The following is a 15,837-nucleotide window of genomic DNA, read 5'->3' as shown; positions in this document are numbered from 1 at the left end:
CCCGCGCCCCCGGCCCCTGCGCCGGCGTCCGGGATCCCTAGCCCCCGGCACGTGGCAGAGCTCCAGTGGGGAGGGTATATTGGTGTTTTGTAGTTATTGTTGGAAAGTAAGGCGCAGGCAGCCTGGACTAGTACCGTGCGACTAAACCCGAACCAGTTTTTACTTGCTTTGTGCCCCTCTCTGAGGGAAGGAGGGAGACTCTGGCCAAGCGAAACCATTTTGCAGATTCTTGGACAGGAGTTTTGGGCTTTGTTAACGCGCCGGATTAAGTGGGCAGAGCTGTTCCGCACAGCCATACTGAATTGTGTATTTTAAGCCTGAAATGCGTGCGTTTAGTTTGCAGCATGTTGTGGGTGCGAGAAAAATGGTGAGAGTAATTTGGAAATGGGGTTTAAGTAGTGTTTTTTAAGCTGGGAGAGGCGTCCAGACCATGTCCACTCTAGTGTTATGTCTGAAGAGTACAGATAGCAATTGCTTATTAAACCCAGTGTTAGATGATCTGCGCTTCTGTGGGCAACTGAGACTTTGGAGTGCTTCTTTTCTAGTAGTAGAGAGGGTGCTGTGTGCCACACTGGGCAGTTTTTGCCGCTTCGTGAGCCCAGGGGAATTTCTTGGCCTTTTTCTAATATTATTCCTTAAATGATTCGTGATTAAAGCGGCAGTGATACCCGGTGCTGTGTATCAGATTGGTGTGCTTGACACTCCGTCACCAACTCGGAGTAGCTTGGTGATTGTGCCAGAAAATCCTCTCCAGTTCAGTAGCCCGAGGCTGCATTTCTGTGCCTGGACCATTAAAGGGTCCCACCTCTGCTGTCCCTTATCCCTGAATGTCGTAGTGGTTTTCCGTGTGAAGTGTAGATGTGCAGGCACAGAGCTGAAAAGAAATCACTATTATTTAAATGTGGACCACGGCAAGTCTGCATTTGTAGGAATTCAGTAGGAATGTGGTGCTAATGTTTGATTCCCTGCTGCCTTCTTCCTCCGCAGCATCATCTCCGTGCCAGAGGCAAACAGAATTGTGGTGGAAAACATTTCCTGTGTTAACACATATGTTTGTGTGCTGATAGGTCGCCCAAAGAAAAATTTTCTGTTGTTTTATTTTTTTGTATGTGTGTTTATTTGGATTTATTTTTAAACTTGCATATAGTAAAGTTTGCTTTTTGGTGTATGGTTATGAGTTTTGACAAATGCATGGTCATAGGACTCCCATCACAATCAAGATACAGAACAGTTCTGTCACCCACCAGATTCCTTCAGCTGTCTCTTTGTAGGCAACCCCTCCCCCGTTCACAACTCTTGGCAACACCTGAGTTCTCCATTCCTGCATTTTGCTTTTTCCAGAATATGTGGCCTTTGAGTGTGGCTTAGTTCACTTAGCGTGATGCATTTGAGATTAATCTATTTTCTGGTTTGTCCCTGAGGGGTAAAGACATAAAGTTTTGAAAAGTACACATGTAGGATACAACCTCAGAGATTAAAATAATATATTTCTTTAAAGATTTGTCCATTTATTTGAGAGAGAGCACATGAGAGAGCAGTGTATGAGTGGGGGGCGAGGGGCAGAGAGAAAGAATCTCAAGCCTACTCCCCACTCAACCCTGAGCCCCTGGTTGGCTGGATCCCGCCACCGGAGATCACCACCAGAGGGGAAACCAACTGAACCACCCAGGTGCCCCTCAAATAATATTTTTAAGTCATGAGAAAAATTATAAAACGCCCACTTATTTAAAAATAGAAAAGTACAGAACTATATACATTAAACGTGAAATTCCCTCAGTGCTTCTGTGGTACTGTATAGCCTTTTCTTTTTTCTTTTTTTTTTTTTTTTTTAAGATTTTATTTATTTATTCGAGACAGAGAGAATGAGAGACAGAGAGCATGAGAGGGAGGAGGGTCAGAGGGAGAAGCAGACTCCCCGCTGAGCAGGGAATCCGATGCGGGACTCAATCCAGGGACCCTGGGATCATGACCTGAGCCGAAGGCAGTCGTGTATAGCCTTTTCTGTGCATACATGTAGTTTCTGTTTTTTTGTGTTCTTTTGGTAACATAATGAGATTATATATTGCATATATCATCATACCTTTCCACTTAATGACTTTGGTTCATTTAAAGATCTTGGAGATCCTTACATGTTGGCATATACAGTATATAAACACAGATTTTCCTTCATTCTTTTTTTTTAAACATTTTATTTATTTTTTTGAGAGAGAGAGAGTGAGAGAGCTTGCGTATGCATGAACAGGGGGAGGGGCACAGGGAGAGGGAGAAGCAGATTCCCTGATGAGTAGGGGTCCCAGGACCCCAAGATCATGACCTGAGCCAAAGGCAGATGCTTAACCGACTGAGCCACCCAGGCGCCCCTCCTTCATTCTTTTTAATGTCTGTATAGTGTTCCATGGTATGGGTGGATTATAATTTGTTTAATCAGCCTCTTGTTAATTGATACTGTTCTTTCACATTTGTCACCACCACAGTCAGTGCTTTTGTTTATATCTTTGTGCACATACTCAAGCTTACCATTCTGGGACTGAGTTTGGGTTAAAATAATAGCTAACATTTCTTGAATACCTGTGCTCCAGCATTGTTCTAAGCCAGGGTTATTTCTCCTGTAAAGGTCCAGATAGAGAATATTTATGCCTTTTGGGGCCATATGGTCTTTATCACAACTACATCTTTCTACTGTTGTAACATCAAAGCAGCATAGACAATATGTGATGAGAGTGTGGCTGTGTTTTAATAAAACTTTAGTTACAGAAATAGGCAGTGTTGCTAACTCATATTCTGCGTTCTTTACATACTAATTATTCTCACAACTGTCAAAGGTAGGTGCAGTTATTGGATGAGGAAATTGACAAAGAGAAATGAAGTATGTATCCAAGATTATATGCCTGGTAAATAGTAGAGCCAGACTTTGAATCCAGTCATCTTACTCACATACTTCAGGTTAAAAATTAGAAGGAATCTGCCCAAAATACCTTGCCCCAAATGTTAGATCCTAGGACCTCACCCTCACACACTTACTGAATCACCTGTGATTCTTTTATGGAACGTGCTTGCTCATGCACCACTCCAGGAGCACTTGGCTCCCCACTCCCCAGTTGTCCCTCTCACTCTGTGATGTGTTCTGGCTTTTGATTTGTGTTTCACTAGCACCACCTTATAGAGAGGTCAGCTCAGTGCCTGGATGACAGAGACTTAAGCAGGTGAGATAAAGTTGGGTCTTGGTAAGTCTGCTGCTTTGATTGTTGATGTCTGTTTGCTCCAACATGATTATCTGAGGCCAAGTGGGCACATTGCTTGGCCTGCCTTGACTCATTTTCCTTCTTTGGTGACATGGGAAACGTACCTCTTAGATTTTCATGAAGAGCAAATGAGAATATAGGAAAATACTGTAGAAGTGACAGTTACCATTAGTGCTATGTTTTCTGAAGTTTTTATATTAGAAAAATGTATTTTATAAAGGTGACGTTTTAAGTAACTAACCTGTTTAAGCTACTTTTATTGTTTTTGCTACTAAAATTTAGCCAGCTCTTAGCAGTCATGGGATAATATGGATTAATTACATCTACATAATTTAAGAACTTTATTTTAGCCAGTTCAATAAGGACAGAAAAAGAAATAAAAGGCATGCAAGTTGGCAGGGAAAATGAAACTGTCTCTTATTTGCAGATGTGATAATCTATATAGAAAATTCAAGGCATCTATGAAAATGCTATTAGGACTAGTAAGTGAGATTAGCAAGGTCACAAAATACAAAATCAACACACATCAGTCACTCTGTATACTAGCAATGTATGATTAGAGAGTGAAGTTTTAAAATATCATTTTCAGTAGCTTCAAAAAAATCAAATACTTAGATACAAATCTAAAAACACAGGATCTATGTCCTGAAAACGACAAAATGCTGATGAATGAAAACAAATGAGTGAAAAAAATGTAAATAAATGGAGAAGCATGCTATGGTCTGGGGTTGGAACATTCAACATAGTAACGGTGTCAGTTCTCTCCAAGTTGATCTATATATTTAACACAATTCCAGTCAAATATCTCAGCAAAAAAATATTTTAAACAGCTTTATTGAGGTATAATGTACATAATTAACCTACTTTAATCATACAGTGATTTATAGTAGATTTACAGGGTTGTACAGCCATCACCATAATCCAGCTTTAGAACAGTAAGATTCCACATGACTGAATAGGTAATCCCCATTTCTAACCCTACTCTAGCTAATCACTAATTTATTTATTTATTTTCTGTCTTTGGTAGAGTTGCCTTTTCTGACAATTTAACATAAAGGAAAGTATACAATTTGTAGTCTTTATGTGTGGCTTCTTTCACTTAAAATGCCGTTTTTGGAGTTCATTTCTGTTGTAGCATGTATCAGTATTTCATTTCTTTTTGGTATATTGTATTCCATTGTATGGATATATCACCTTTTGTTTATCCATTTGCCAGATGATGAACTATTGGTTGTTTTCATTTTTTGCCTGTTATGAATAATGCTGTTGTAAAGACTCATGTGCAAGTCTTTATATGGGTATATGTTTTATTTTCTTTTAGGTAGAAACCTAACAGTGTTATTGCTGTGTCGTAAGAAAATTTCTGTTTAATTAAAAACAAATTTTTTAAAGATTTCTGTATTTACTTCAGAGAAAGAGGGAGCACACGAGTGGGGGGAGGGGCAGAGGGAGAGAGAGAATCTCAAGCAGACCCCTCGCTGAGTGTGGAGACCGATGCTGGGCTCGATCTCATGACCCATGAGATCATGACCTGAGCTGAAATCAAGAGTTGGACGCTCAACCGACTGAGCCACCCAGGTCCCCTATGTTTAATTTTTTTAAAGAAACCTCCACAGGATGTATAAATAAGAGACAAACTGATTTTAAACTTTATATGAAGGGGGAAATAAACTAGAATAGCTTTAAAAATGTTTAAAAACAAAAATAAATTGGAGGAATCACCCTACCTGATTTTATTTTACTAAGGAAAATGTTAAATAACCTAACATTTACCATATTAACCATTTCAAGTGTACAGTTTAGGAGAATTAAATACATTAAATTGTTGTGCAACCATCACCACTATTCATCTCCGGAATTTTTCATCATCCCAAACTGAAATTCTGTGCCCATTAAACAAAATGTCCACATTCGTATATTTCCCCAGCACCTGGCAACCACCGTTCTACTTTCTATGAACTTGACTATTTCAGATACCTATATAAGTACAGTTGTACAATATATGTCCTTTTGTTTCTGGCTTATTTCATTTAGTATGTCTACAAGGTCATCCATTTGTATCATGTATCAAAACTTAATTCCTTTTAAGGTTGAATAATATTCAATTGTATGTATATACCATATTTTCTTTGTCCATTCATCTGTTGATGGACATTTGGGTTGTTCCCACCTTTTATTATTGTAGAATGCTACTATGAACATGGGTGTACAGATACCTCTTTCAGATCCTGTTTTCAATTCTTTTGGGTATATACCCAGAAGTGGAATTGCTGGATCATATGGTAATTCAATGTTAGTTTTTGGGGTTTTTTTTTTAGGAATTGCCATACTGTTTTCCACAGCAGCTGCACCAGCATTCCCAGCAGTGTACAGGGGTTCCAGTTTCTTCACGTCCTTACCAACACTTTTTTCTGGTTTTTTGGTTTTGATAATAGCCATCCTAATGGGTGTGAAATGGTATCTCATTCTGGTTTTGATTTGCATTTTCCTAATGATTAGAAATGTTGAGCATCTTTGCCTATACTTATTTGTCATTCATATATCTTTGGATAAAGGTCTGCTCAAGTCCTTTGTACATTTTTTAATCATGTTGTTTGTCTTTTTGCTGTTGAGTCCTAGGAATTCTTTATATATTTTAAATATCAGTCTCCCATCAAATATATGATTTGTGGATATTTTCTCCCATTCTGCAAGTTGTCTTTTCACTCATTGACACCATCCTTGGGTGGGTGTGCTAGTTTTTAATTTTCATGTCTAGTTTATTTTTTTCTTTGTTGCCAGTGTTTTGGTGACATATCTAAGAAATTGTTGCCAAATCCAGTGTCATAAGCTTTTCCTACATATTTCCTTCCAAGAGTTTTACAGTTTTAGCTCTTTTGTTTAGCTTGTTTATTTGAGTTAACTTTTGTAGATAGTGTAAGGTAATGGCCCAGTTTAATTCTTTTGCATGCAAATATCCAGTTTTCCCAGCACCATTTGTTAAAAAGACTGTCCTTTTCCCATGCAATGGTCTTGACACCCTTGTTGAAAATCACTGACTATATATGCAAGGGTTTATTTCTGGGCTGTCTATTCTGTCATCAGTCAGTGTGTCAGTCTTTATGCCAGTACCACATTTGACTTCAGTAAGTACCTCCAACTTTGTTGATGTTTTTCAAGATTCTTTTGGCTATTCTGGGTACTTTGCAGTTCCATATTAATTTTGGGGCATGATTTTCTGTTTTTGCAAAAAATACTGTTGGAATTTTGAAAGACATTACATCAAATCTGTAGATGGCTTTAGGCTATGTTGTCATCTTAACAATATTAGGTCTTCCAGTCCAGGGACATGAAATATATTTATTTGTGTCTTCAATTACTTTCAGCAGTGTTTTGTATTTTTAGTGTACAAATCTTTCACCTCTTGGTTAAATCTATGATTAAATATATTTTTCTTTCCTGTTTTAAATTTTATTTTAATTCTGGTATAGTTGGCATCCAGTGTAGTTAGCATACAGTGTTATATTAGTTTTAGGTGTACAATATAGTGATTCAACAATTCTATACATTACTCACTGCTCATCAAGGTAAGTGTACTCTTAATCCCCTTCATCTGTTTCACCCATCCCTCCACCCACCTCTCCTCTGGTAACCATCAGTTTGTTGTCTATAGTTAAGAGTCTGTTTTTTGGTTTGTCTCATTTTTTCTTTCTTAATTTATTTTGTTCCTTAAATTCCACACATGAGTGAAATCATATGCTATTTGTCTTTCTCTGGCTGACATATTTTAGTTAGCATTATAGATCCATCCATGTTGTTGTAAATGGCAAGATTTCATTCTTTTTTTTTTATGGCTGAATAATACTGCATTGTGTATATATATATCTCATCTTCTTTATTCATCTATTGATGAACGCTTGAGTCACTTTCATAATTTGACTATTGAAAATAATGCTGCAATAAATGTAGGGGTGGGTGCGTATATCTTTTCAAAGTAGTGTTTTACTATTCTTTGGGTAAATACCCAGTAGTGAGATTACTGGATCATAGGGTAATTCTATTTTTAACTTGTTGAGGAGCCTCTTTATTGCTTTCCAGATTGGCTGCACCAGTTTGCATGCCTGGCAACAGTGCACAAGGGTTCTTTTTTCTCCACATTCTTAACAACACTTGTTTCTTGTGTTTTTGATTTTAGCCATTCTGACAGGTGTGAGGTGATATCTCATTGTAGTTTTGATTTGCATTTGATTTTCCCAGATGTTGAGTGATGTGTCTGTTGGCCATCTGTACGTCTTCTCTAGAGAAATGTCTGTTCATATCTTCTGATCACCTCTTAATTGAATCATTTGTTTTTTGGGTGTTGAGTTGTATCGGTTCTTTACATATTTGGAATACTAACCCTTTATCAGATATGTCTTTTGCAAATAACTTCTCCCATTCCATAGGTTGCCTTTTAGTTTTGTTCATTGTTACCTTTGCTATGCAGAAGCTTTTTATTTTAATGTAGTTCCAATAGTTTATTTTTGCTTTTATTGCTGTGTCCAATGTCAGAGAAATTACTGCCTGTGCTCTCATCTAGGATTTTGATGGTTTCATGTCTCACATTTGGGTCTTTAATCCACTTTTTTTTTTTTAAAGATTGATTGATTGATTGATTTGTCAGAGAGAGAGAGGGAGAGAGAGCATGAACAGGGGGAGTGGCAGGCAGAGGGAGAAGCAGACTCCCCACTGAGCAAGGAGCCTAATGCAGGACTCGGTCCCAAGACTCTGGGATCATGACCTGAGCTGAAGGCAGATGCTTAACTGACTGAGCCACCCAGGCGTCCTGGTCTTTAATCCATTTTGAGTTTGTTTTTGTGTATGGTACAAGAAAGTGGTCCAGTTTCATTCTTTTGCATGTAGCTAACCAGTTTTCCCCATATTATTTGTTGAAGAGACTGTCTTTTTTCCATTGCATATTCTTTCCTGCTTTGTCGAAAATTCGTTGACCATATAGTTGTGAGTTTACTTCTAGGTTGTCTATTCTGTTCCACTGATCTGTGTGTCTGTATTTGTGCCAGTACCGTACTGTTTTGGTTACTACAGCTTTGTAATATAATGTGAAGACTGGAATAATACTTCCAGTTTTGCTTTTCTTTTTCAAAATTGCTTTGGCTATTTGGTGACTTTTGTGGTCCTGTATAAATTTAAGGTTGTTCTAGTTCTGTGAAAAATGCTGTTGGTGTGTGGATAGGGATTGCATTAAATCTGTCCATTGTTTTGGGTAGTATAGACATTGTAACAATATTTATTCTTCTAATCCATGAGCATGGACTGTCTTTCTATTTCTTTGTGTCATCTTCATTTCTTTCATCAGTGTTTTATAGTTTTTGGAGTACAGGTCTTTTACCTCCTGGGTTAGGTTAATTCTCAGATATCTTATTAATTTTGGTGTAAGTGTAAATGGGATTTTTAAAATTTTCTCTTTCTGCTGTTTCATTATTAGTTGTATAAATGAAACATTTCTGCACATTGATTTTTGTATCCTGGGATTTTACTGAATTTGTTTATGAGTTCTAGTATTTTTTTGATGGAGTCTTCCAATTCTCTATATATAGTATCATATCATCTGCAAATAGTGGAAGTTTTACTGCTTCCTTACCAGTTTGGATGCCTTTTATTTCATTTTGTTGTCTGATTGCTGTGACTAGGACTTCTAGTATTATGTTGGAAAAAAGTGGTGAGAGTGGACATCTTTGTCTTTTTCCTGATCTGGGAAAAGCTCTGTTTTTTCCCATTGAGTATGATGTTCACTGTGGGTTTTTCACAGGCCTTTATTATAAGGCCTTTATTAAGTTGAGATATGTTCCCTCTAACTCTAGGTTTGTTGAGTTTTTATCATGAATGGATGTTGTATTTTGTCAAATGCTTTTTCTGCATTTGTTGAAAGCATTATATGGCTTTTATCCTTTCTCTTATTGATATGATATATCACACTGATTGATTTGCAGATATTGAGCCACCCTTGCCTCCTGGCAAAAATCCTACTTGATCATGGTGAATGATTATTTTTAATGCATAGTTGGTTGATTTGCTAGTATTTTGTTGATGATTTTTATTTTTATTTATTATTTTGGTTTCTGGAGTAGAATTCAGTGATTCATCACTCACATACAACACCCATTGCTCATCACAAGTGCCCTCTTTAATACCCATCACCCATCTAGTTTACCCCACACCCTCCTCTCTCCATCAACCCTCAGTTTGTTCTCTATTGTTAAGAGTCTCTTACGGTTTGTTTCCCTTTCTCCTTTTTTCTTTTCCCCTTCCCATATGTTCATCTGTTTTCTGCCTTAAATTCCACATATGAGTGATCATATGGTATTTGTCTTTCTCTGACTTATTTCACTTAGCATAATATAATCTAGCTCCATCCACATTGTTGCAAATGGCAAGATTTCATTTTTCTTGATGGCTTAATAATATTCCATTGCATATATATTACACCATATCTTCTTTGTCCATTCATCAGTTGATGGACATTTGGGCTCTCTCCATAGTTTGGTTATTGTTGATAATGTTGCTGTAAACATCTGGGTGCATGTACCCCTTTGAATCTGTATTTTTATATCCTTTTGGTAAGTATGTGGTGGTGCAAGTTTTTTATAGGTTTTGGATACTAACCTTTTATCAGATATGTTGTTTGCAGGGGCGCCAGGGTAGCTCAATTGGTTGAGTGTGGATCTTTCATAAATGGCCTTTATGATGTTGAGATATGTTCCATCTATACCTACTTTGTTGAGGGTTCTGATCCAGAAAGGCTGCTGTATTTTGTCAAATGCTTTTTCTGCATTTATTGAGAAGATCATATGGTTCTTATCCTTTCTTTTATTAATGTGGTGTATCACATAGATTGATTTGCAAATATTGAACCAGGCTTACAGCCCAGGAATAAGTCCCACCTGAGTGTGGTGAATAATTCTTCTAAGGTCCTGTTGCATTCTATTTGCTAGTATTTTATTGAGAATTTTTGCATCCAGGTTCATCAGGGATATTGACCTGTAATTCTCCTATTTAGTGAGGTCTTTGCCTTGTTTTGGAATCATTGTAATGCTGGCTTCATAGAATGAGTTTGAAAGTTTTCCTTCCATTTCTATTTTTTACAACTGTTTGAGAAGAATGGGTATTAACTCTTCTTTCAATGTATGGTAGAATTCCCCTAGGAAGCCATCTGGCCCAGGACTTTTGTTTGTTGGGAGATTTTTTATTATTGACTCGATTTCTTTGCTGGTTATGGGTCTGTTCAAATTTTCTATTTCTTCCTGTTTCGGTTTTCATAGTTTGTAAGGTTCTAGGAATTTGTCCATTTCTTTCAGGTTGCCTAGTTTGTTGGCATATAATTTTTCATCATATTCTCTTGTAGTTGTTTGTATTTCTGTGGTGTTGGTTGTGACCTCTTTTCTTTCATTCATGATTTTATCTATTCAGGTCTTTTTTCTTTTTGATAAGTCTGGCCAGGGGTTTATCAATTTTATTAATTCTTTTTAAGAACCACCTCTTAATTTCATTACTCTGTTCTACTGGGGTTTTTTTTTTTTTTTGTTCCTACATCATTTACTTCTGCTCTAATTTTTATTATTTCCTTTCTTCTCCTGGCCTTAGGCTTTATTTGATGTTCTTGTTCTAGCTCCGTTAGGTGTAAGGTAAGGTTGTGTTTGAGACTTACCTCGCTTCTTGAGGTGGGCCTGTATTGCAACTACTTCCCTCTTAAGATTGCCTTTGCTGCATCCCAAAGGTTTTGGACTGTCATGTTTTCATTTTCATTTGCTTCCATGGACTTCTTAATTTCTTCTTAAATTTCCTGTTAACTCATTTGTTCTTCAGGAGATGTTCTTTAACCTTGTGGTTGACTTCAAGTTTCATTGCACTGTGGTCTGATAATATGCTTTCATGATCTGTCTTTTTGTACTGGTCGAGTCCTGATTTATGACCAAGTATGTGGTCAGTTCTGGAGAGTGTTCCATGTGTATTCTGCTCCTTTAGGATGAAATTTTCTGAATATTTCTGTTAAGTCCATCTGGTCCAATGCATCATTCAGAGTCTTCATTTGCTTATTGATCTTCTGCTTAAGTGATCTGTCCATTGCTCTAAGTGGACGTTAAAGTCCCCTACTATCATATTATCAATGAGGTGTTTTTTTTTTTAAGTTTTATTTACTTATTAGAGAGAGAGAAAGAGAGCAGGAAGAGGGGCAGAGGGAGGAGAGAAATCCTCAAGCAGAATCCCTGCTGAGCGCAGAACCAGATGTGTGGCTTGATCCCAGGACTCTGAGGAGATGACCCTTTGAGTCGAAATAAAGAGTCAGTTGCTTAACCAGCTGAACCACCCAGGTGCCCCATCAATGAGTTTCTTTATGTTTGTTATTAATTGATTTATATATTTGGGTGTTCCCAAGTTGGGGGTATAAATATTTACAATTGTTAGATCTTCTTGATGGATAGACCCCTTAATTATGATATAATGTCCTTCATCTCTCGTTACAGTTGTTTGTTTAAATCCTAGTTTTTCTCATTTAAGTATGGCTACTCTGGCTTTCTTTTGACATCCATTAGCATGACAGATGCTTCTCCATTCCTTCACTTTCAGTGTGAAGGTGTCTTTCTGTCTAAAATGAGTCTCTTGAGGCAGCATGTAGATGGATCTTTTTTATCCATTCTGATATCCTATCTCGTTTGATTGGAGCATTTCATCCATTTATATTCAGAGTGATTTTTGAAAGATGTGAATTTAGTGCCATTGTGTTACCTGTAGAGTTGGTGTTTCTGCTCATGTTCTCTGGTCCTTTCTAGTCTTTGTTGCTTTTGGGTTTTTCTCCACTCAAGGAGTCCCTGTTAAAATTTCTTCCAGGGCTGATTTTGTGGTCATGAACTCCTCTAGTTTTTGCTGGGAAACTCTTTATCTCTCCTATTCTGAATGACAGCCTTTGGATAAAGAAATCTTGGCTGCATATTTTTTCCATTCAGCACTTTGAATATTTCCTGCCATTTTTCTCTGACTTGCCATGTTTCTGTGGTCAGATATGCTGTAAGTCTGATCTGTCTTCCCTTGTAGGTTAAGGACTTTTTTACCCTTGTTTCTGCTAGGATTCTTTCCTTGTCTGTGTATTTTGTGAATTTGACTAGTATATACCTTAGCGATGGTTGGCTTTTGTTGAATATAATGGGAGTTCTCTGTGCTTCTTGGATTTTGATGTCTGTGTCCTTCCCCAGGTTAGGGAAGTTTTCAGCTATTTTTCTCTCTCCATTTTCTGGGACTCTATGATATGAATATTATTATGTTTGTTGTTGTTGTTTAGTTTTTTTTTAAGATTTTATTTATTTGAGAGAGAATGAGCGTGCACATAACAGAGCACAAGTGAGGGGAGGGGCAAAGAGAGGGGGAGAAATAGGCTCCCTGCTGAGCAGGGTTGGGGGGCTTGATCCCAGGGTCCTGGGATCATGACCTGAGCCAAAGGCAGATGCTTAACCAACTGAGCCACCCAGGCACCCCAAGGTGGTTGCTTTTCTACATGTAGACTTGCAGTTTTGTTTTCTCAGACCTCTGAATAATTTATTGGGTTTTCAGAATGATTTGATAACAATCTACCTGTGTTCGAGGGACAAGACACACTTAGGGCCCCCCTACTCCTCCAACACTTAACTCTTGATCTGTTGAGGATTTTTGCATCTGTGTTCCAGAGAAATTGTCCTGTAGGGTTTTTTTTTTAGTGGTGTCTTTATCTGCTTTTGGTATCTGCTTTTGGTATCAGGGTAATGCTGGCCTCATGGAATGAATTTGGAAGTTTTCCTTCCTCTTTTGTGTTTTGGAATAGTTTGAGAAGAATAGGTATTAAGTCTTTAAATATTTGGTAGAATTCGCCTGTGAAGCTATCTGTTCCTGGACTTCTCTTTGTTGGTTTTTTGATTACTGATTCAGTTTCATTGCTGGTAATCAGTCTGTTCAAATTTTCTGTTTTTCCTGCTTCAGTTTTGGAAATTATATGTTTCTAGGAATTTATCCATTTCTTCTCAGTTGTCCAGTTTGTTAACATAGTTTTTCATAATATTCTCTTAAAATCATTTGTATTTCCGTGGTGTCAGTTTATTTCTCCTCTTTAATTTGTGATTTTGTTTATTTGAGTCCTCTCTCTGCCTTCCCCCACCCCCCACACCTTTGTTTTTTAATGAGTCTTGCTGGAAGTTTATCAGTTTTATTGATCTTTTCAAAGAACCAGCTCCTGGTTTCATTGATTGTTCTGTTGTGGCTATTTTTGTTTGTTTATCATTTATATTTATTCTAATCTTACTATTTCCTTCTTTCTGCTGGTTTGGGGTTTTGTTTATTGTTCTTTTTCTAGCTCTTCTAGATGTAAGGGCAGGTTATTTGAGATTTTTCTTGCTTCTTGAGGCAGGCCTGTATTGCTATAAACTTCCCTCTTAGAACTGCTTTTGCAGCATCCCTAAGATTTTGGATTGTTGTATTTTCATTTTTATTTGTCTGCAGGTATTTTTTTATTTCCTCTTTGATTTCCTGGTTGACCCATTCGTTGTTTAGTAGCATGTTATTTAACCTCCATATATTTTTGCTCTCCAGATTTTTCTTGTGGTTGATTTCTAATTTTATAGCATTGTGGTCAGAAAAGATGCATGGTATGACTTCAGTCTTTTTGAATTTGTTGAGATTTGTTTTGTGGTGTCATGTGATCTGTTCTGGAGAATGTTCTGTGTGTACTTGAAAAGAATGTGTTTTAGGATGGAATATTCTGAATATATCTGTTAAATCTATTTAGTCCAGAGTGTCAGTCAAAGCCACTGTTTCCTTGTTGATTTTCTGTGTGGATGATCTGTCCATTGATGTAAGCGGGGCATTAAAGTCCCCTACTATTGTTGTATTACTCTTGATTAGTTTATGTTTGTTATTGTTTTATGTATTTGGGTGCTCCCAAGTTGGGGGCATAAATATTACAATTGTTGGATTGTCCCCCTTGTTATTATATAGTGTCCTTCTTCGTCTCTTGTTACAGTCTTTGTGTTTTTTTTTTTTTTTTAAGATTTTATTTATTTGAGAGAAGAGAGCATGAGAGGGGAAGAGGGTCAGAGGGAGAAGCAGACTCCCCACTGAGTGGGGAGCCCGGTGTGGGACTCGATCCTGGGACTCCAGGATCACGACCTGAGCCGAAGGCAGTCGCTTAACCAACTGAGCCACCCAGGCGCCCTACAGTCTTTGTTTTAAAGTCTGTTTTGTGCCATATAAGTGTTGATAATCTGGTTTTCTTTTCACTTTCATTTGTGTGATAAATGCTTTTCCATCTCTTCCCTTTCAGTCTGTATATGTCTTTAGGTTTGAAATGAGTCTCTTGTTGGAACCATATAAATGGGTGTTGCTTTTTTATCCATTCTGTCACTCTTTATCTTTTGATTGAAGCCTTAGTCCATTTACAAAGTAATTATTGATAAGTATGTGTTTATTGCCATTTTGTTACTTGTTTTACACTTGTTTTTGTAGTTCTCTGTTCTTTTCTTCTCTTGCTCTCTTCTTTCATGGTTTGCTGGCTTTCTTTAGCATATACTTAGATTTCTTTCTCTTTATTTTTTACATATCACTTGTTTTTGATTTGTGGTTATCATTAGGTTTATATATGACATCTTAGGCATATGTTAAGTTGATGGTTACTTAAGTTTGAACCCATTCTTTACTCCTCTCCCCCCAACATTTTTATGTATATGGTATCATACTTTATATCCTTTTGTGAATCCCTTACCATCAGTATCATTGTATATATGTATTTAATTTTACTGCCTTTATACTTCCTACTTTTCTTACTCCTACTTATGGTCTTTCCTTTCCACTCAAGAGAGAGTCCCCTTGAACATTTCTTGTAAGGTTGGTTTAGTGGTGATGAATTTCTTTATATTTTGTTTGTCTAGGAAACTATGTCTTCTGTCTTGCAGGATAGAGTGTTCTTGGTTGCAGGTTTTTTCTTTCAGCATTTCAAAACATCATGCTACTCTCTTCTGGCCTGCAATGTTTCTCCTAAAAAATCCACTGATAGCCCTATGGGGTTTTCCTTGTATGTAACTGTCTCCTTTTCTTTTGCTGCATTAAATTTTTTACTTTATCACTACTTTTTGCCATTTTAATTACTGTGTCTGCCTGTGGATCTTCTTGAGTGGTTTTGTTGGTGGCTGTCTGTGCCTCCTGGATGTAGATTTCTGTTTTCTTCACCAGATTTAGGAAGTTTTCAGTATTATTACTTAAAATAAATTTTCTGTTTTGTTTTCTCTTTCTTTTCCTTCTTGGATCCCTATAATGAGAATGTTACTGTGCTTGATGATGTTGCTGAGTTTCCTTAGTCTCTTCTCATTTTTTTATTATTATTTCTCTCTCCGGTTCAGCCTGATTGCAGTTCGTTACTGTGCCCTACAGGTCACTGATCCATTGTTCTGTTTCCTCTAGTCTACTGTTTGTTTCCTCTAGTGTATTTTTAATTTCATTTATTGAGTTCTTCATCTCTGATTGGTTCTTTTTTATGTTTTCTCTTTTTTACAGGTCTCCTTGAAGTCCTCCATGTTTTTCTCAAGTCCACTGAGTATCTTTT

At 37.2% G+C, this 15,837-nt stretch overlaps 1 protein-coding gene across 5 annotated transcripts in view; it reads left to right on the top strand.

Moving 5' to 3' along the window:
• The window catches only part of CYFIP1 (cytoplasmic FMR1 interacting protein 1), a 135,546-nt gene that overhangs the window by 448 nt on the left and 119,261 nt on the right, over positions 1-15,837 (top strand). The window lies entirely within an intron of this gene.

This window comes from Mirounga angustirostris, unplaced genomic scaffold (assembly GCF_029215605.1).
Source record: "Mirounga angustirostris isolate CCGP_5_RB_7025 unplaced genomic scaffold, mMirAng1.0.hap1 SCAF_9, whole genome shotgun sequence".
In the NCBI taxonomy this organism is placed as follows: domain Eukaryota; kingdom Metazoa; phylum Chordata; class Mammalia; order Carnivora; family Phocidae; genus Mirounga; species Mirounga angustirostris.
This window is presented reverse-complemented; position numbering and strand designations above follow the sequence as displayed.